This window comes from Triturus cristatus, chromosome 9 (genome assembly GCF_964204655.1).
Source record: "Triturus cristatus chromosome 9, aTriCri1.1, whole genome shotgun sequence".
In the NCBI taxonomy this organism is placed as follows: domain Eukaryota; kingdom Metazoa; phylum Chordata; class Amphibia; order Caudata; family Salamandridae; genus Triturus; species Triturus cristatus.
The window spans coordinates 865,996,909-866,017,729 of record NC_140592.1 but is presented as its reverse complement, the minus strand read 5'-3'; the positions used below and the strand labels follow the sequence as shown (position 1 = coordinate 866,017,729).

Genomic DNA, 20,821 nt, shown 5'->3' with positions numbered 1-20,821 from the left:
GAAAGCACACACATTCCATCAATGTGCAGGCAATAGTGGACCACCGGGGACTCTTCACCAACGTCGTCGTCAACTACCCAGGCAGCGTGCATGATTCTTACATCTTCAGACAGTCCATTATCAACCAGCGCTTTGAGGATGGCACCTACGAAAATGCACTGCTCGTTTGTAAGTACCAAATGAACACACCACACACCTCAACTCCACAATCATGCAACTCACAACTGTGGGAATGCACACGTTACAACATCACATACAACATGCCCACCTACCAGACACGACAACACAAGGAACTGTGGCAACAGGGGACAGCCATGTAGACAAGCCATCCACGTCATGGCACCTCTGCCACACAATAGGAGGATGTGGTTAGAGGTGGGAACCTAGTATGTGTGAAGGAGGCAAGTGACCCATGAATCAGAATGAACACAATGCCAAGTGAGGCGGTGATGTGCTGGACAGACTCAAGTATGCAGAGCACAGACATGTCAATGTGGACATATACTGCTGGTGTATGTTGTGTCGTAGACAGTGGCACAACCATGTTACCTCAGGCAGTGGGGTAGACCTTGGACATGTAGCTATGTCGTCCCCCCATGTAAGCATAAGCGGAGTGGGCTGGGACAGCATGGGAGTGGGAATTAATAGCCCGGGGCTCAGGGCGTGGTTCACTTCCGGGATGGCCACCAAAGCAACTACTGCATGTGTCTCTGTGTCTGCCATATCCTCACCATAGGCCTACACACACGTGGCCGACCACCTTCAACGGCCAATATCACAGTGTCGTTGTCAAGCTTGTTGGACATGCTCAGACAGTCATGGCAATGGTGGTTCTTAGGAGTGCAAGTGATGCAACCGCGCAGCGCACACAAGTAAATAGGCTCGGGGAGTGAGGAGCAGCTGTGAGGCAACGTAATACACATGGATGCCACTCATTTGCCACATGCAAGACATGTCAAACATGAATCCCAAAGTCCCACACATCACACATCAATATACTAATTAGCCTTCCAACACAGAATGCAGAACCACCGATTGACACATCTCTCTCCCCTGTCACAGGTGATCAAGGATATGCAATCTGTCCGTGGATGATGACACCCCTCCGAGCCCCAAACACCCAGGCCCAGAGGCAGTACAATGCGGCCCACAAACACACCAGGGGCATTGTGGAGCACTCATTTGGCGTGTTGAAGTCACGTTTCAGGTGCCTGGACATCACAGGTGAAAGACTCCTGTACAGCCTGCAAATAGTGTGCAAGATGATCATTGCATGTTGTGTGTTGCACAACATAGGTGTACGCACCAATGCCCCATGGATCCATGTGCCAGATGCACCGGACGATGCTGATGAGGATGAGGCAGGTGGACCACACCCCAGTGCAGCAGCAGCAGGAATAGCATGAAGGGACACTATCATTAACAATTTCTTCACATGAGCACGTCAAATTGGGACTGTCCTTAGCAATCACGGGACAGGACAAAATGACCACAGGCACAGCATGTGCAAAGAAATTCATTCCAAGACACATTCCCTGTGTGCATGTCACTGCTCTGCATTAGCATATCACTCTGATAAGTGTAAGTGCAACATTTAGTGCTGACAATTTCACCAATGGCAATTAGATGGTGGCAGTGTCACCTCTGTTAACGGGATCCTGTTTTCCTGCGGTCTGAACCGAGTCTTCTTCTTCTTCTTCTCCTTTCCCTTCCCTGACCCCGGGGTCCCAGGCTGGTCCTCCGTGGGGCTTGTGGGGTTCAGGTTGTCCTCTGTACTTGTTCCAGCTACCTTCATGGTGCTTCGCAGTTGTTTGTGTTCTGTTTGTGTTTTTGTTGCCGCTTTTATACTGATTTTTGCAGTCTGACTTGTGGGATTTGCAGGCCTGGCGATGCTTATCACTGACTTTTTTATCGCAGTTGGGCCCAAAGCAACTTTTTTCACGTTCGGGTTTGGATTTGTATCGCCGTCCCAGTAATGTTATCATGGACATTTGACACATTATGGGGAAACTATTGCATGTTATCGCCATGTTAAGAATGTGACGTTGACACAGAGTTATTTTCCTGCAATAGACGGTGATATGTGAAATTGCTTTAACCTATTTTGGCGATTATTATCGCACGTTCTTGAGAATATACCCCCAGTGTCTTACCTTTGGTTGTGCCTTTTCTGGTAGATACTTTATCTAACCTCAAATTCTTTATCTTCCCTCACTCCTCCCTGTTCTTTGGAAAGATTAATTTGTTCAAATCTTAATAAGATTCCACCTCGGAAAGGTTGCACACACTGTTTTATAATAATTTCTATGGGCTCCACGTCTGTTGGTGCGAATGAAGGTCTTTAAGAAACTGACTCTAGCGCAAGCAGATGCCATATATATACTGGTCCCAATGCCACAGCCACATGGGATGGAGTGTCATGAGCTAGAATTACACCACACTACACCACCTGTCAGCGTGAGGGGAAAATTGTTATGTAAAAGTTTACGGACTCAGTCTGACACCTGGGGATATTCAAAAGGTGAGGAATCTGCAGTTATATAGGGTTTCTACCAGAAAATGCATTACTGAATGTAAGTAACTTGTTCTTTCTCCCCATGACTAGATGTATTGATAGTTCAGCTCTTTCAGTCATAAACACAATAGGCAGCAGAAGCCTAATCTTTATCAATTCTGCACATATCTGCTTTAGGTATTATCAGTATGGCCTTCTGCATATGTTGCTGCGAAGTATTGTCTTCTTCACTATACCACCTCCACCAAATACAAGATTAAGCCAGTCTCAATGCCCAGAGCCCCGCAGTCACTATCAACATATTCACCAGGGATTGATTCCTCTAATGATCCTTATAGTAGACAATGATTGCATTTGGCAACCTAATCTCTCTTTTTAAATTCCAGTTTTTGTGGAAGATGACAAAGTATACTGTCATAGCCATCCGGATCAAAAGTCCTTTGGTCAGACAATATTTGATAAGCATCAGAGTTTACATCACATCCATTACAAGCACTGGCAGTGTTATCAGACAGTTATAATTAATCACCGAGTATCTTATTTTGCAGTACCTTTAAAATGCAGCTGGAGTCTGACTTTATTGCAGCTCCCATGCTATCCTGCTGTCCTTCTCTGGTCGTGTAAAATGTGCTTCCTTTGCTTTCTGTTTTTCAGCCATCGGTACTGCTGCTGCCACCAGCACCACCTAACTCAGCTCCCAATTTGCGTGCACCGCAGAGGAGACGTTATATGGGATGACAGGCGGTAGGAAGCATATTCAGTCCAGTCATCCAAGCCTGTGAGTGAGGATCCGCTTTTCAAAATCTTGAACTCCTCAACTGGTATAGCAACTTACTGAGCACAGCCCTCTAAAAACTCAGCAGTGAAGCCAGGCACTGAGGTAGTTACACTTCCTTTGTGGCCACAGTGCCCGTGGACATCATTGATATATGAGAGAACATTTCCAGAACCATCCTAGCAATCTTTTCTGCTGGTAGCTTCCGGCTGTCAGAGCGTAGCTTGGGCCATTTGGAGGGTGATTGCAGCATCCATCACTGCCACTGCTGCTGGCTGCTAAGCATCTCCCGCTTGAGGAGCTCAAATCCAGCATCACTCTTGATTTCAGCAGATATGGCCATGGCTCGGGTGGGTCTGAAGACCTCATTATTATACTGGCAAGAAGTTGGGGGTATACAGTACTGCTAAAGGCCACCTGTCAGGTTCAGGGGTGGGGAAGTGTTTAAAACAACCTTTTGCCTGAAAAGTCTGGCATGAAACGGTAAGTGAAGGCCTAGTCACTGTGGTTCTATGGAGTCCTATGACTGTTCCCAAAGTAATGACATAATCCAAAGTGTCATTCATGATGTGTTTTTGGTGGTTGCTAGCTATCACCAAAAGTATTAAGGAGAAGAGACAGGGCATGGCCAACAAGATGGCCACATACACGTGAGTCTCACTCGTTCTGTCAGGCCTGAAAAAGATCCTCCTATAACCCTGCTTCCTGGCAGGTGCGCAACTCCCATTGGGATGAACGGGCTTCAGTATATATCATTGCATTGAGGAGTATTTATTATAAGTGATAGTTTTTTTCATGAACCTAAAAAACATTCAAGCCCCCTCTACCCTAACGGCAATGCCATTAGTGAACTAAGAAGCAAGACAATTGTCACGTGCACCCCAAATGTGGCCTATATTCTTATTATATACAAAACAAAAATGGAGAGAAAGGGATTCTTACAATGGTAGACCATTGAAGGGGGTCACTCCCAGTCCTCTAGTTACATAATATCAAACAAAATGAGGGAGTACTCCCAAACGACAGAGAACTGTCTATAGAATATTGGCACGTGGAGCAAATAAAGAAATAATCTTTCTTAAGAAGACCCCTCACTCAACAACCTAGTTGGTGACATGCTTCATCATCGAGGTCCCACCCAGATAGCCTTAATTATTCTTTTTCACCTATTTTTATTATTAGATACCATAGGTCAATCTAACCTTCCTTGGTATCTTCACTATTTTTAATCATTGTCCAAATTACCCTAGAATAAATTACTTTCAATTGGGTTAAATCTGGCCAATTTTTATCTAAATTCACTATTCACCTTCAAAAAACCAGCTCCACTGTAGTCAGGTGTCGTAGCACACCCGGATGGCACTCGGCTATCTGGGTGGGACCTCGATGATGAAGCATGTCACCAACTAGGTTGGTGAGTGAGGTGTCTTCTTAAGAAAGATTATTTCTTTATTTGCTCCACGTGCCAATATTCTATAGACAGTTCTCTGTCGTTTGGGAGTACTCCCTCATTTTGTTTGATACTATATCCTTATTATAAATGTAGAAACTTTATAGTCAAGTAAATCAAATGCTAGATGTTTTTGTGCAGTAAATATCCCAAACTAACGTATTTCAAGGTGCTATCAGTTGCAACAATGAAATAAAAGGAATTATGGTGAAATTAAATATTGCCTAGGATCATGCCATTTGGTCAAGCAGGGAAGCCATGATAGATATCTATTTTTCTGGTTTAACATTGGGAATTTCATCCACTCAATGACTAATACTTTCTCTTGTTTTACATCACAGGTCAATGCTTTGTTTTTAATTCTTGTTGAATGAGGTTAGAGTGTGGGTGGCAGTGTTTTGGACATATTGGTCTAAAAGGACCTTATACTGAGCCAGAGCAAGGCATCTGGCTCAAGCCTGGCTTGAACCTTCAAGTCTCTCAAACAACTCTACTTTTACAGAGACCTAAAGCCCACCTGACATGGATTTGAATTCAAATTCCAGCAAGGTCATCCTACCCTTTTATACTTTTGGGATTGATAAAATGGATGACACCTCAGAACATTTACAATCCTGCAAAACTATAAAATACTGCGTTGCCTGTTTAACGTAGAACACAAATTGTATATTTAAATTAAACAATTTTTGAGAAATGCTAGGGTTACGAAATCTTGCATACCATCGTCCCTATGAATAAAAGTCTCAAAAGTACAGAAGGGCATCAGTTAAGTTGCTTTTTAAAATCCCAGCACTTGACAGATATCTTAATTATCTCATGTGCTGTGGAGTAATGGCAGTCATTCAGAATTACTTACGGCTTCAGAAGCACCATCATTGATGCATTTCAAAATCTTTAGAGATCTTTTGAGATATATTTTTTTAATGTTGTAGGTTGTGGTGTACACCTTTGCTTTGTATCATGGTTAAAACTTGGTGTTATGTGAACTTAAGTGGTTAAATCCCGCTATTATGTTTGGCCCAGTTAATTTCATAACGTAAGGTAACTCCTGCTGCAGCACATATCAGAATCACAAGCCATATAACCACAACATTTTTCCCAGGAAAATGTCAACAATTTTGCTTTGCCAATATTTACCTAGGAAAAACTTCACTGGGGTATAAGTGCCTTGTAAATACCAGGGCATGCAGGCTTTGGTGCAGAGAGTACTTAAAATCTGTATCTCGTGTACCTTTTTCAGACAAAAATCATAATTGATGCTATTTATCACACCGTATAAATTCAGATCCCCTTAGTCAAGCAAAGACCAGTAAGACGTATAGTTGGCAAAGCTTATAGATAAAATTGTTGCTTTTTCCCCCTACAAGGAGGCATTTTGGTGTGGAAAATTATGACCAGACGATTGATTTAATGCAAGCAATATTTCAAATGCACTTAAGCTTGGATTGGAGCCAAGAAGAGTAAGTGATGTGAATACCTACCACAGTACTTAGGTGCTTAAATCAACTTTGTGGGATTGTTAGGATTTGGGAGAGCCTTGCAGTAGGGGTGTCACCTTTAATGGAATAGCCAGGTCTTTACTGCATCCCTGAATCTGAAGTGGTTTTGGATGATTCTTATCTTTGCTGGGAGCGAGTTTTACAATTTTGTTTTGTGGGCAGAGAACAAAGTTCCATCAGTGTGTATCTTTCTGAAGGAACGGACAAAGGGCAGGGATGTAGATTTGAGGCCAGCGTTCTATTCTGTGTGCCTCACTGAAGCTTTGTTTAGATTTCCCTGTGGGTAATGAAAAGTGCTTTGAAAGAGGAACATCTGGCCAAGTATTTTGAGAGCAGGAGTACAGTGGTCTCTAAGGTATAGAATTGTGCTTCCATTTTCTATCTGTAAGTATCTTTGTTTCAAATACTTTTCATGGGTGGTTTATTAGCATTTAATGGTCCATGGCTTATAGGCTTATAGGGAGTGGTCTATGCCAGATCACTCTAGGCTTTTCAGCTTATTTACTATCTGGATGTCTTCTCTGTAGCTGTAATAGTTTTGATTTAAGGACTTAATTAGGCCTGCTAATGGGCTGAGGTAATCGTTCAAGTGGAGGTGCAAGATAATGGAAACTTGCAGCATTCCTCAGGTAGTGGGTAATAATGTAACTGAGTATCGTGAGTGCGAGATTATACTTTATCTGCCAGAAGGTTAGATGGAAGTTCAGTCTAAAATGATTACTTGCATGCTAAGATCTCACGGCCTATAATAGGTGGGAGCTACAGACTATATCAAAGATGGCAGATAGGCCAGGAGATAGTATGAGGCAAATCCACTCATATAGTGTTTAATATCCAAAATATTTAGTGCCAGGGCTCTGACAAGGAGGCCACTGCAGCTTGCATGACCCATTGCCCCTGTCATCACTGCCAATGACGGTACCAAAACAACTCTCACCTGCAAGTGCGACAGTTCAGATTATTTGCCGTTCCCAAAACTAAAGGAATGGCTGGGGAGGTAGGTATTAGTAATGTTTAATGTATATTATATTCATAAACAACTGTTGTTCTAATCATCTCTAAATCAGATGAGCAGCACCACCATGTGGCAGACTGTCCTACGTGTGGTGTTGAAAATTAAGTGCCAGTGCCAAGCACCGGAAGTCAATTAGGTGCTGGTGTCGAGCACCGGAAACCACCGGCTCAAATTAAGCACTGCATTAATATCAGCTGTGATTTTCAGATGGATGGGGGGTGGTGTTGTGATCCACTGCCAGAATGGAAGTCAGTGTGGCAATTAGAGAGAGAGAAAGTTGGGCATTTAAGAGAAACCAGCTTGTCTAGTATGCATAAGTGTGCACTATTGGAGTTTGATCAGTACCTGGCTAAACCAAGTAGATTGAGGTTCATCTTTTGTATGATTGGCTTTGTGTAGGAGGTATTGATAGGCTGATGTCTGAGTTTAGGAGTAATGGTTCAGGCTGGATATGAGTGTTAGTGGAAAGTTAGATGTCCTCAAGAGGTGCACAAGTGTCTGACGGGGAGATATCTGTGTGGCTGGTTTTGAGGAGTTCCTAGAACTGGGTGATGAGGATTTGTTGTCCACCAGCACAGATTGTCTTGTGCTTTGTGGACTGAGGATGAAGGTTACTGCATGATGTATGTTTGAGGCAGTGTTCCAGGATAGCAGTTATCATGACAAAAAGGCCTGCAAGCGCATGACAAAGTTATTGGGACAGTGTGATCTTGGTAACTGTGGAGGCTAGGTTGTGGAATCTTTCCTTGCAGTCATTTGCTTCTTCAATTCAGTTTTGCTTTCCTTCTTTTAAATTGCTGTGGTATCTTTGGTCTGTTTTTCAGAAAATGAGGAAGTCTTAAGTGGATTGGAGCCACTGGATAGCCTTCTCTTCTGTTATACAGTTGTGATGTCAAGGCTGCAGTTAGGTGAGGGTTGAGTGTGATGAAGTTGATATAGTCTGCAGAAGGTATTTTTGATCTTTGAGATTTTAAAAGTGGTAATGGTGGCCAGGTGAATGTTGAGGGAGATGAGTTGGTGGTTTCTCCAGATGACAGGAAGATTTATTGTCCAGGCACTGAGATGTGATGTGTAACCAATTGTGTCCAGAGTTTGTCCAGCACAATGTGCTGCTCTGAAGACCCATGGAAGATGGCGAGTCTTTGGTTTGATATGATGAATCTAGTAAGATTTGATTGGGCATTCCAGATGCTTACGTTTCTCAGGTTGCAGAGCCTGTTGTATTCAGTTACATAGAGCAATGGCACCGTTATATGTAGAGTTGCTTGGTAGGGGTTGTTTGGACAAAATATTGAGTCCAAAATATTATGTAGACAAAATATTGTGTCAAGAATATTGAAGACAAGAATATTGTCAGTTTCTGTGGGTATGCAAAGTTTTACTACACTAAACTCCACATATATGTACCTTTATGATATACATCTTCAAGATGCGTAGATGTGAAGTTAAGAATAATAAATCTACATTTACCTAGTTGATATTGATATTTTGATCTTCGATATTTTTAACACGATATTCTATCCACACAATATTATTGTCCTCGATATTTTGTCAGAGGTCATTGGTTGGGGCCTCTCTATCAGTAGGAACAAGCAAGAGGAGGCAGGGGTAGGTGAGAAGCAGGTGAAAAGAGATTGGTATTCTGTCACAGCAACCTCTTGGAAACTACACAAAATGGGCACCTGGAATGAAGAAGCATATTAATGCCATACTAATACTAAAATGCAGTATATAAATACTGATAACACCATTTCATGCTGATTGCATAAAAGCAAGTTATAGAGCCATGATATGACTTCTACTGTACCTAGGGTTTCACCGTGAAGTTCATCAGTGGGTTAGCCCACTGACAAACTTGACAGCCAAACAATGCTACCGTTAGACCTTATCTTATCATATGTCTTTAATTTAATATTTAATTGAATATGCTTTAGTAGGATGCACCTCTTAGATCTACAACCAGCTTCAAGACTATTTAACCCCTTCAGTGCCCATGACGAGATAGTCTCGTCATGGAGCGCGGTTGCGCTGTGCCCATGACGAGACTATCTCGTCATGAACCCCGCCCGCTAATTCAACGCCCGGCACAGGGCGGGGAAAGGGCGGGGCACACAAGGGGTTAATTAACCAATTCAGACTCTATACATTACCTAACGAGCACCTTTAGAACTGTAAAATTGTGAAAACCCCGAATGTTTCTTGTCATCTTAAAGGTTGCTTACCTGAATCATTACTCATAATCCTTTACGATCCTTTTAAAAAAAAAATCTTTATTTAAATTTTTCAGTAAGTCGGTTACAACAAGATAATAAATTAAATTGCATAATAACATCCTGAACAATAAAATGTAAACAATAACAATACGCTGTTCATTGGTGACTCATGTCTCCTAAAGTGAGGACAAGGTTGTGTGGAGGAAAAATGTCCTCTGGCAATCATATCTCCATCCCATCTAAGTGTGCGGTAGACATGTCATGAGGGCAGAGGAGGGGAAGGGAGGAGGAGCCAGAAGCAGCCCAATTGACTGGGCATGAGAACAAGAGGGGAATGCTAGCCCAGGGGGGACAAGGATTGCCACCCCGAACATCTGATGCTCCATGTTACCCGAGGCAGACGGCCTGTCTTCCTGAACCTATGGGGAGGAGGAGAGGGGAGGGGGAAGGGTCCAGACATCGGTCACAAGTCTGCAGGCCCAATTCCAGGGCTCAGTGTGTCTGTAGTTGATGGGGAGTCATGGTCAATTTTATCAGTCACCCCGTCACTGTCAGAGCCCAGGTGTTCTATCATGTCACCCCATAGTTCTATATCGCGTTACACATTTTCATCATTAAGGACTCTACGAAGTTTGCACTCCTCGGCCACAGCTCACTCCAGTAGGCCTGGCCTCCATTTCTTTTCCATTGGTGGAGCCGGGTTCGCCCAGTGAATAGCGATGCAATTCCTGACCAATAGAAGTCCCAGCTGAGCCAACCTATACCTTATTTTGGTGCCGGTTTTCAGAAGTGGCAATAACCCCAACAGGCAGTGGCGCATTGTGAAGGTAACGTCTACACCTGTCACTCTCCTTGTGTGGTGCACCACTCCCTCCTAAAATGGACCTAATCTCCTACAGGCCCATGTAACATTCGTAAAGTCTGCGGGGATGACTACACATCTTGGGCATGCAGCGGAGCGTGTTGGGTATACCCGATGTAAATGGTGTGGTGTTAGATAAGCCCTGTGCAGATAGCAGAAATATGACAGTTTGAATCTAGGGTTACTGGCTACCTCCTTCTCCAGGGCCCGCGCCCGCCTCCACTCCCCATTCGAGAGGGGATCCACCAGATATCTGTCCTAGTTGGCCCTTGCAGCCGTTAGATCTCCTTGTATATCTGCCTTAAGAGGTGTATATAGCCGAGAGACAATGGCCTCAGTGGATCCAAGGTTCAGCATCACCTTTAGAATGATTGATTCTGTGGGTTTGGCTGGGAAAGTTGTCTGCAATTCCCGGGTTGTCTGTGATATGCTGCCATATTGCAGACACTTTCTAGGGCCTATGCCATAGTAAATGCCCTCCTCCTTCAGTGTGATAAATGAATAATTCAGGTATAAATCACCTGCTCTCTGACAACTGCCCTCCACCCAACATGTGACATCCATTAAATCCTGTATACTTATGAATGCGAGTAGCCTCCATATAGGAAGTAGGTTTGCATAGGGTGCCTGCTGCAAGACGATGGTGACTGTCCATTTCCAAACCTGTGTGACCTGTCAGACCACAAAGGGGGTGTTTGCTGTTGTCTGTGGCCTCTCATAAGCAATCTGGGGAAATGCTTTTTAGTAGTAGCTGTTCCCAATTGGAGTTGTTGTCGCACCACATGGTTGTGTATTGGAGCATCCCTGCCAGGTAGTATAGCTGTAGGTCTGGCAGGCCCACGGCACCATCCACCATGTCCAATTTTAGGCTCGACAGCCGGACCCTTCTCCAACCTGCCCCACCCACACCAGTGACACCAATAGGGTATTTAGCCTTTTGAAAATGGAGGCTGGTAGAATGCAGAATGAGTTCTGCATAGCATAGAGGTATCTAGGCAGGAGTACCATTTTACTCAGTGTTACCCTGCCTATAACAGATAGTGATAGTGTGTTGCAGAACTTTACTGAGGTTTTGAGGCCCACCAACATTTTCCCCATGTTAAGTTCAAATTGTGGGCATGTGTCATGTGTCATCAGTATCCCCAGGTAACGGAATTGTTGTGTTTCCCACGGCAGACCAGCCTCTGGAAGATTGGCCTCCTCCTTTTTGGCCAGCGACAACCAAGGGGAATAGTTCTGTTTTATGCCTGTTATCATGGCGTCTGGACACCTCTCCAAACCTGGCCATAAGGTGTAGGAGGAGAAGCACTAACCCTCTTGGGTCCGTCACATGTATCCAAGTGTTGTCTGCGTATATTGTGATGATGTGTATTGTGTCACTTACCAGTATGCCCCACTTCCCCAGTGTGGATCGCAAGTGTATTGCCAGTGGCTCCATGGCAAGTGCAAACAGGAGTAGGGACAATGGGCACCCCTGTCTAGTTCCACTTTTGATGCTGAAATCATCGGACACCTTGTGTCCCGTACGCACCCTCGCCCTGGGCGAATGGTACAGAAGGCAGACCCATGACAAAAAATGTGTACCCACTCCCATTCGTGCCAGCACCTCCCATAGATAGCCCCAAGAGAGGGTGTCAAAAGCCTTCTCAATGTCTAAGGCCACCAGTGCCGGCTCCATCGTCATACTCCTGGTCTCATGCATAATGTGCGAAATCCTCTGAAAATTCATGTGGGTGCCGCTGCCCGGCATAAAACCGTACTGGTCACTCTGTACTATGTGGGTGACCAACCTGCCCAAGAGCAATGCCAGGAGTTTGCCAAGGAGCATTTTAGTCTTCATTAAGCATGGACAGCAGGCGATATGAGCCAATGTCCGCAGGATCTTTGCAAGGTTCCAAGAGCATAATTTTAAGGGCCTCACTTATATGGGTCAGTAGGATCCCATTCATACGGGCCTCCTCTAGAGTCTTCAGCAGTGCTGGTAACAAAGAAGCTGAGAATGCCTGATAATACTCGACGGAAGCCCATCGTGACCTGGACATTTCGCCCTGGACCATGTATCAAAGAGCCTCTTACAGCTCTTCTAATTGAATATCCTCCCCTAAGCCCTCCATTTGGGCCTGCGTTAGACGGGGAATCTCGACTTGATCCAGGAAATCCACTCATGTGTCCCCATATCACCGGCTTAGCATGTACCATGGCTAAATGATCTCTCAGTAGGGAATTAATCGCTGCTTGCCCCATTGCCACCCAACCTCCTGGCTGATTAATGTCTAGAATTGTCAGCAGGGGCCGCTTCTGCTTGAGGAGCCAGGCCAACATGCATCGGGGGGTCTCACCCTCCCTGTGTAGTCTCAGTCTATAGTCTTTACGCACATAACAGTCCAGTCTGTCCCATGCTGTAGATACTCATCACTGTACCTCTATCAGTTCAGCACTTCCTACCACATATCCCGGCGAATGTTGCTGCAGTTTGGTGAGAGAGTCATCTCCGTCCTGCAGTTCACGCTCCAGCTTATTTCTGGCACCATACGTCTTGCTGAATCTTTCGCCTCTGATCACTACCTTTAGTGCTTCCCACTCTACTATTGTGACCCCACCGAGTTCCAATTGGTGTCAAAGCAATCTTGTAACACTAGTTTCATATCTTTTTTATGTTCAGGGTCGCCCAGGAACTCCAGTCACAAACACCACAGTGGGATATCTGGCCTGTTTCCCCTCAGACCACATGTCAATGGCAAGGGGGCGTGGTCCGACAAAGAACAGACTTGGCAATATACTGCCTGAATATTTAAAGACCATCACTTGTTAGTAAGAAACGGTCTAGGCAACTATAGGCTCCATGAATTGGTGTGTAACAAGAGTATCCTTTGGTAGTGGGGTGGAAGGCCCTCCATATGTCTACCAGTTGAAACCTGTCCATTGTCTCACACAACCACAACCCGGCCACCATATGGGGCTTTGTACACATCTTGGGCGGGTGCCTGTCCATCCTACCGTCAAGGACACAATTAAAGCCTCCTGCCCACACTATCGGCATTCCCACACAAGATATTAGTTTTGCCTCCAATTGGCTAAAAAAGTCTCCGTCATCATTGTTAGGGGCATATACATTAAGTGGGCAGATCTCCCTACCATCTAACCTTCCATGTAGTAGCACAAAGCATTCTGCCACATCTACAGTGTGGCTGCGCAAGTGAAATGTGACTCTCAGCACCACCCATATGGATACTCCCCTGGTATAAGTGGAAAATGTCGATGAGAACAGCTGCCCCCTCCATCTCCTTTGCAGTTTGGTGCCTTACTGTCCGACAGGTATGTTTCTTGTAGCAGTGAAATATTGGCCCGAGTCAATCCTATGCCTCTTAACAAACAAATTCAGCCCCCTCACATTCCATGTGAGGAACTGAATATTCTTACCCATATAAGGCTGAGTTAGGTGAGTCCCCCCTCACATCCCCCACCCCAAACCCACCCAAACCAGAGCCACACTTCGCTACACATACAAATTTGAAAACACAACTGTCCCCTCAAAACCCACCCCAGGTAAACACATTGGAACCTAACTAGTGTCTCTCCACCTATGTAATGTAGCCCCCTCCCAATAACTAACCCAGCATCAGAACTACGTGTGCAGACATTTCCCCAGGTGTAACTGTGTCAAAGATCAACTGAGGGGTATGGTGTGGTCAGGCAAACCCAAAGGTAGCCTGGCACAGAACCCAATCCCTGTGGTAACCCTATAGGTCTGCAGACTCAATTGTATCCCAACAGTCACACCGCAATACTGAAAACAGGAGAAAGGAAGGAATTTAAGGAAGACATAGAAGGACGGGAAGAGGAAATGAGGGAGAAAGAAAGAAGCAGGGGCCAGGCCATGGCATGTCAGTGACCCCAATCAATAACTGCCTCAGCAGATCCTGCCAAGCCCAGACAATACCACAAGTCCCTGTGCGGCATTAGCCAAAGTGACAAATGTTAGAGGTGCTCTCTTAAGGAGATCAGGGAAGAGAGACTAGTGCATGACTTAACATAATCTTTTTTGGTGCAAAGCTACTTGTCCCATGTCCGCCATTTGATTCCCTCAGAGTCCCAAGGGACACCAGACATCGCCACAGCCCTCAACCACAGCCTCCATCACTCCGTGGTAGTGTCTGACTCGGTGAACTGCATGTCCTTCACCACATCCGAGCCAACCCCAGTAAGAGAAGTAACTGGCTCCACCCTTGCTTTGGCTGCCTCTCTCTCCTGCCTTTGCTGTTCCAGGTCCAAAGTGCCATCCCGTCAGACCATCACCTTTGTCCTGATGCGAATCTTCACCTGCTCCTGCCTTTCCTGCTTGATGCAAGACTGATCTCCAACCTCTTTCTTCTCCTTTGGTAGTAGTTATCGACAGGGCTGGACTGACCGTAGCAGGCACCATGTGTTTCAATGGTGGGGCAGGTTTTAGACACGGGGGGACCGTTGTTGTTACTGGGTGACCCCAGCAACAAAAGCAGCACAACGTTTTCTGTTGCTAGCACCCCCCTCCCCCCGGGGATAGCCGAGCTCTTTACCACTGCCAGTTTTGGTTCCCAGTCTGACCCTGGTCATCAACTTCATTGAGGGAATTTGATCAGTGCCATGGATCTCCAACCAATCCCAGGCTTCCTCTGAGAATGAGAAAAAATCTCTGTGTAGTATGGGTAAAGTAGCATGTAAGTGAGGCCCATAGCTTTAAGTTTTTGTTTAACCCTGCTAAAGGACTGCCTCTAAATTCGGACCACCCTGGTTTAGTCTGGAAAAATATGAGAGCTGTGGTTCTCGTAGGAGGGGTCTCTCCTGCAGTGCACCTCCTGTAGTATGGAGTCCCTGTTTTTAGGATCTTCATGATCACTGTGCATGGGGGGCTCCCGGTCATGGTGGAGGGCCCAGCGACCAGTGCACGCTCTCAAATGCAAAGAGTTGCCACTGTTTCAGTGACGGTATTGCTGTTTTGGTCCAGTCCTCCAGGAATGCCTCTGGGGCACTCCCCTCGGGCCTCTCAGGGAATCCCACAAAACGTAAATTACATAGATGTGACCAGCCCTCCACATCTTCTACACGTGTCTCATGGGCCTGTGACTTGGATTCGAGTGGGGTCACCATTGCCTTCAGCTCAGTGAGTTCTTCCTGCAACTTAGACACCTGCTGTTCAGTTTCAACTGACCTCTCTGCTACCTTCTGGATGTACGTGCACAGCAGATTAACATCTATAGTCATGTCCTCTAACTGTGCCTGCACCATCAAGCTAGACGCCTGACAACCTCGCTCTCCTCGCCGAAGGAGCTCTTTAAAATCGTTGACTCTTTAGTCAACCTGCAAGCTCCTGATCCTGTTATTCCATCTCAAGACCTATGTGATAAGATTGCCTCCTTTTTCCACACGAAAATACAGGATATCCACTTGGCTCTTGAGGAACAAAGAGCTTGTATCAGTGTGCCCACTGCTCGGGTTGAGATGAATATGACCACTATTGACATCTCCCCACTGTGCACCCTGGACTCCTTTCCCCCGCTGGCCTTGCATGATCTGGAGATCTTGCTTAATAAGACTAAGTCAGGTTCTCCCCTGGATACCTGCCCATTGAAAATCATCAAGCAGTGCAGGGAGACCCTCCTACCACCGTTGCTAGAAATAATGAATCTTGCCATCAGAGACGGCATCTTCCCTCTGGAGTGGAAGAAGGCTGTAGTGAAACCCCTGTTAAAGAAGGCCTCTCTCGATCCGGAGGTCTTAAAAAATTTCCATCCTATTTCGCTGCTTCCGGCTCCAGCGAAGATGCTTGAGGCACATCTTAACAAGCATCTCGCTGTCTTTGTGGAGAGCTCTGGCTGCCTGGACTCCTCCCAGCATGGATTCAGGAGGGAACACAGCACCGAGTCAGCCCTCACCATCGTGCTTGATAAAATCCGCACGACAGTCGATGGGGGCCAGACCACCCTCCTGGTCCTACTAGATCTAACTGCGGCCTTCGATACCCTCTCCCCCTCAGTACTTACATCGCGCCTGAGGGATGTGGGGGTGAAGGACGCAGCCCTAGATCTACTGACTTCTTTCCTTGATGGGAGGGAACAAAGAGTCAAGCTGGGGGAGTTCCTATCTCCATCCCGACTTGTGCTATGTGGGGTCCCCCAAGGGTCGGCGCTTAGCCCGACCCTATTCAACATCTACGTGACCCCACTAGCCAGACTAATAAGAACTTTCGGGATGGAGGTAGTTTCTTATGCAGATGACACCCAAATACTCATCTCTCTCTCCCATTCAGATGTGCAAACCGCCTCCAAGTTTAGATCTTGTATGGAGGCGGTTGGTCATTGGATGATTCAGAACTCTCTTAAACTGAATGGGGAGAAGACTGAGGTGATGGTGTTTGGAGGGAAAGAAAACATCTGGTCAGCCAATTGGTGGCCTGACTCGCTGGGAAAGTGTCCTTCCCCCACTACATCTGCTAAGAATCTCGGGGTGATGATAGACCCTGCCCTTGACATGAACAAACAGGTGAGTAGAACCATCTCCACCTGCTGGGGCTTGATCTACACTCTTCGAAGGATTAGGAAATACTTTTCCTTGCAGTCCAGAAAGCAAATAGCTGTCGCACTCATTGGTTCACGCTTAGACTACTGTAATGCGCTGTATGCGGGGCTAAACAGGAGCCTCCTGCAGCGCTTACAGGTAGTTCAAAATGCCACAGCTAGATTTGTTCTGGATATTCCCAGACGCTCTTCGGCCACGGCGGCCAGGAAAACGCTGCATTGGCTACCGGTAGAACATCGAATACGGTTCAAAGTCTTATGCATGACATATAGAGCCATTGCAAAAAACAGCGACTCAGGAGTTGGTTCCATCATCTCTCACTACACTCCTGGAAGGAACTTGCGTTCCTCCGGGAAATCGCTTCTGACAGCTCCCCGCATACGAAGAGCTAAGTGGGGTGGCAGGGCCTTTTCCACTCTGGCCCCCAAATGGTGGAATGACCTTCCTCTGGACCTCAGATCCCTACCCTCCCTACAGAAATTCCGTAGTGCCCTTAAAACTTGCCTCTTTCGGCAAGCCTATATGTAAGGATGTTTGCTTCAATTCTGATCGTATTGTTAGGCGCCTTGATACCTGCGGGTTATTGTTTTGCGCGTTATAAATTTTTATCAATCAATCAATCATGGCCGCCAGCATTTGGGAATCTCTTTGATTCCTGTGGGTCCTGTGGCTGGTCAATGTCCTCTGTTTGTGGACCCGTTGCAGTTCCCTGGTATGTGTATTGGTCCATTTTTGTCTGCTGCACTTCCCTGGGTGCATGGTCCTTGCCCATCATGTGCCACGGTTAAGACCCTCAGCAAGCATGCGGGGTAAAAACAAGGTACCAAGTCTCCCAGTCAGAGTAGCTCCCCAGGGGTGTCTACATAAACAGTCCACGACTGTGGGGACCTTGGGTGATTCCACTATCTTTGGCACCACTGCACCCCATCCCAGTCCGTAGGTCAGGTGTGGGACGGGAGCTACTCACCATATTCCAGCTGTAGAGGTTGGGCCTTCCCAGAGCTTCTCTAAACACCTGCATGACTCGAGATATAACAGGTCCCTTGAAAGTTCAGTCGTCTATATATGGGGTCATCCCCTTCAGTCATCTCACCTTGTTACCACAATGCAATTCGTGGCAGCCGTCCGATCTGTTGCCGGGGGAAGGAGGCGCTCACTCCGGTGTTATATTCCATATAGGTACCCTAAAATAGGCGTAGGTAACAGTGTAACCTTTCACCTATATTCTTCCCTACATTACACACATAACGATTTACAGGGACTGACCTTTTACCTAGATATGACACTGCATTCAGAACGCGGGCTTTCCCTAGTTTGAATCTCATACATTATGCATGAGGTTTCTTGGAAGCAAAGCAAGGCACCCATCTCCTGTATAATATCTCTGTATAAAGTTCATGCCCAACATCATCCTTAGGCTGACACAGTAACATATCAAGGTAGGACCCCTGGGGAGACCTACGGGTATATATACATCACATCTTGCTTAGATAGGGAGAGGAGACTGAGACTTCCCGGCCGACACACTGACCAGAGACGCTGAGGTTCCTGCATGCAGACACACCAACTCGCAGTTTTCTAACATTCCTTGTGGGGTGTCCAACTCAAGACCAGGACGGGGTCCCACAGTCTCTCACTTCAGGTAATGGGGTTGACTAAATCCTAGAGGGAATCTTGGCTTAACACCTACACACATGCTACGTACACTTAAGTACCTCTAGTTAGGTAGGCATTTGTAGGAGTACGCACCTTTTTCTTATCATGTGTTTTACATACTTGTATGTATTCATGATTACTGCAAGATGGTAGAGCTTTACCATCCTTATACCTTTTTAGTACTGCTGATCAAATATATCTTTTACTGTCTAACGGTTGTTGCAGCACATCTACTTTACACCAGAATAACAACTGTTCAATAAATTCTTATGTTTATTCTGTGTATCTCTCTGAGACAGACTAAGGAAGCACGAGTGACTGAGCGAAAAGTAATATATTGTTTCCACTCTTCTGAGGGATCAGGGTTGTCATGTTCGATGATTGCCAAGAACTATTCTCTCCCCGATAAGAGGAGATTCTAGTGGCACTGTGAGCTAGCGGAGACAAAAGGTGGGGGTGTACAGAGTCAGTCTGACACCAATCCTACAGTGTATGCTGTCTGAATGTGCAGATCCTGTATAGTTTTTATAGGAACTACACGACATGGCACCACCAACATTGGCTGGGTACTTATTTTACAGTAGAATCTGAGTAGTTCAGTCGTGCTATTCTCAGAGACCCCTACTCACAAAACACAAGAGACGTCTGGAGTGGGTGGGCTGCAGCTGAGTAGGCAAAAATCCTATTTATTGGCTGTTGGTTAATCAAGCTTAAAGGACATTCAGTTCCCGAATTGTGCAAATCACCTTATCTTAATTACCTTGGAAAGTTAATTTGTGTTCTAAACACAATGACTAACCCAGAAGTACAATTAAATCCGCTAACACAAGCACTTCCCCTCTCAGACAACGAGGATGATGCAAACGCAATACACATTGCGTCAAATGTTGGAAATGTAGTCACCCTGAAACTGCTTGCGCATGGTTTAACACCTAGGGGTGGCGTAGTAGCTTTTGTGATTGAGGCGCATGAATCATACAGAACAGAGGTATTTTATTTGTGAGTTACATTCCCAGCAGCAAATGCTAGAACCCAAAAATGTCATTCCTACACAGAAGATGAAACACCAGCGGAAAATTGTCCGTATGAGGACATTGAAGTTCCGCTCACGTACCAGGAACACTTATACTGGTTTAAAGGCATCTTCCGCCATACAAAAAGCAGAGTAAGAATCGATCCGCTCGGAAGAGAAGGAGCGACATGGCCAATATTAGCGGCCTACACACCACATCCTGACATTGAAACAATGCCACCAGACTTACTTATACTTCACATAGAATTAATAAACATTTACAGAAACCTGACACAGTTTGTCATGAGGACACTTATAGTCCAACCAGCAATGGTTACACCAAATACAGGTCCAGCTCAAAATACAGCAACTAAAATTATACCACAAACATTACACGCAGTAATAGGTAAAATGCCAGCAAAACATGAACAAATGCCATTTTGGGTAGCTCAGAAAATAACACAGCTAGAAGCAGTATTACCGAATACTAGCCCCTATGAAAAACACAGAATGCTAACAATCTTCTTGCCCATGGGGATAACACCACAGATAGAGGATTGTACCTCTTGGGGTACAGTCTTCGCTGCTATTTACACCAGAACACATGGCATCCCGTCATTAGCTCTAATACCTGAACTATTAAGACAATTACAAAACGAGTACGGAGCAGAGCCTGCTCTGAACTTAGGGATGAAATTACTAGGTAATTATGCCCGGGTATCAGCAATAATATTAGAAAATGTTAAAGGGGAGGCAGCATCAGTGGCTATCCGCCAATGCCTAATGAGTTCAGTCCTTTATAACAGGAACTACCCAAAATTATTGAGACTGCATATGCAGAGTTAGGCAGAGACAGTCTGGGTGGAAAAGCATTGAAATCACAACTGATGGGCAGTCCTGAAAAGGACACCTCGAAGCAGACACCTGCTTCTTCTAAAAAGAAGTGGGACAATATTAAAAAACAAAAAATTTAAGAAAACTGATCTCAATCCAGAGGTAGATCTCCTCCACAGGAGCCCTCCGAAAGGAGGTATAACCTTAGGAATAGGGATAATATTAGAAAACCTGACAGGTATCAGGATACTGATACACATTCCTCTCGTTCCTTTCAGGCTTCATCGAAAAACTCAGAGAGGGAAGGACGGTCAGACAGACAAGAAGAGCCTACAAAGTAAAGAGACAAGCAACACGCTCAAGACTATACTTCCAAAACCAAAACAAAAGCCACAGTTCAAGAAGAAGAAAGTTACAGATCTAAAGATCAGACAT

General features: G+C 45.5%; 1 long non-coding RNA gene across 2 annotated transcripts in view; it reads left to right on the top strand.

The window, feature by feature from the left end:
• Window positions 1-20,821, top strand: part of LOC146798980 (uncharacterized) — an 875,086-nt gene that overhangs the window by 602,883 nt on the left and 251,382 nt on the right. The window contains exon 3 of one of the 2 annotated variants that reach the window (XR_014968820.1): window positions 3,170-3,293. The exons of the other annotated variant lie outside the window; for it this stretch is intronic. This is a non-coding gene — a long non-coding RNA (uncharacterized LOC146798980). The remainder of the gene's footprint in view (window positions 1-3,169; window positions 3,294-20,821) is intronic. 2 annotated transcript variants of the gene reach the window in all.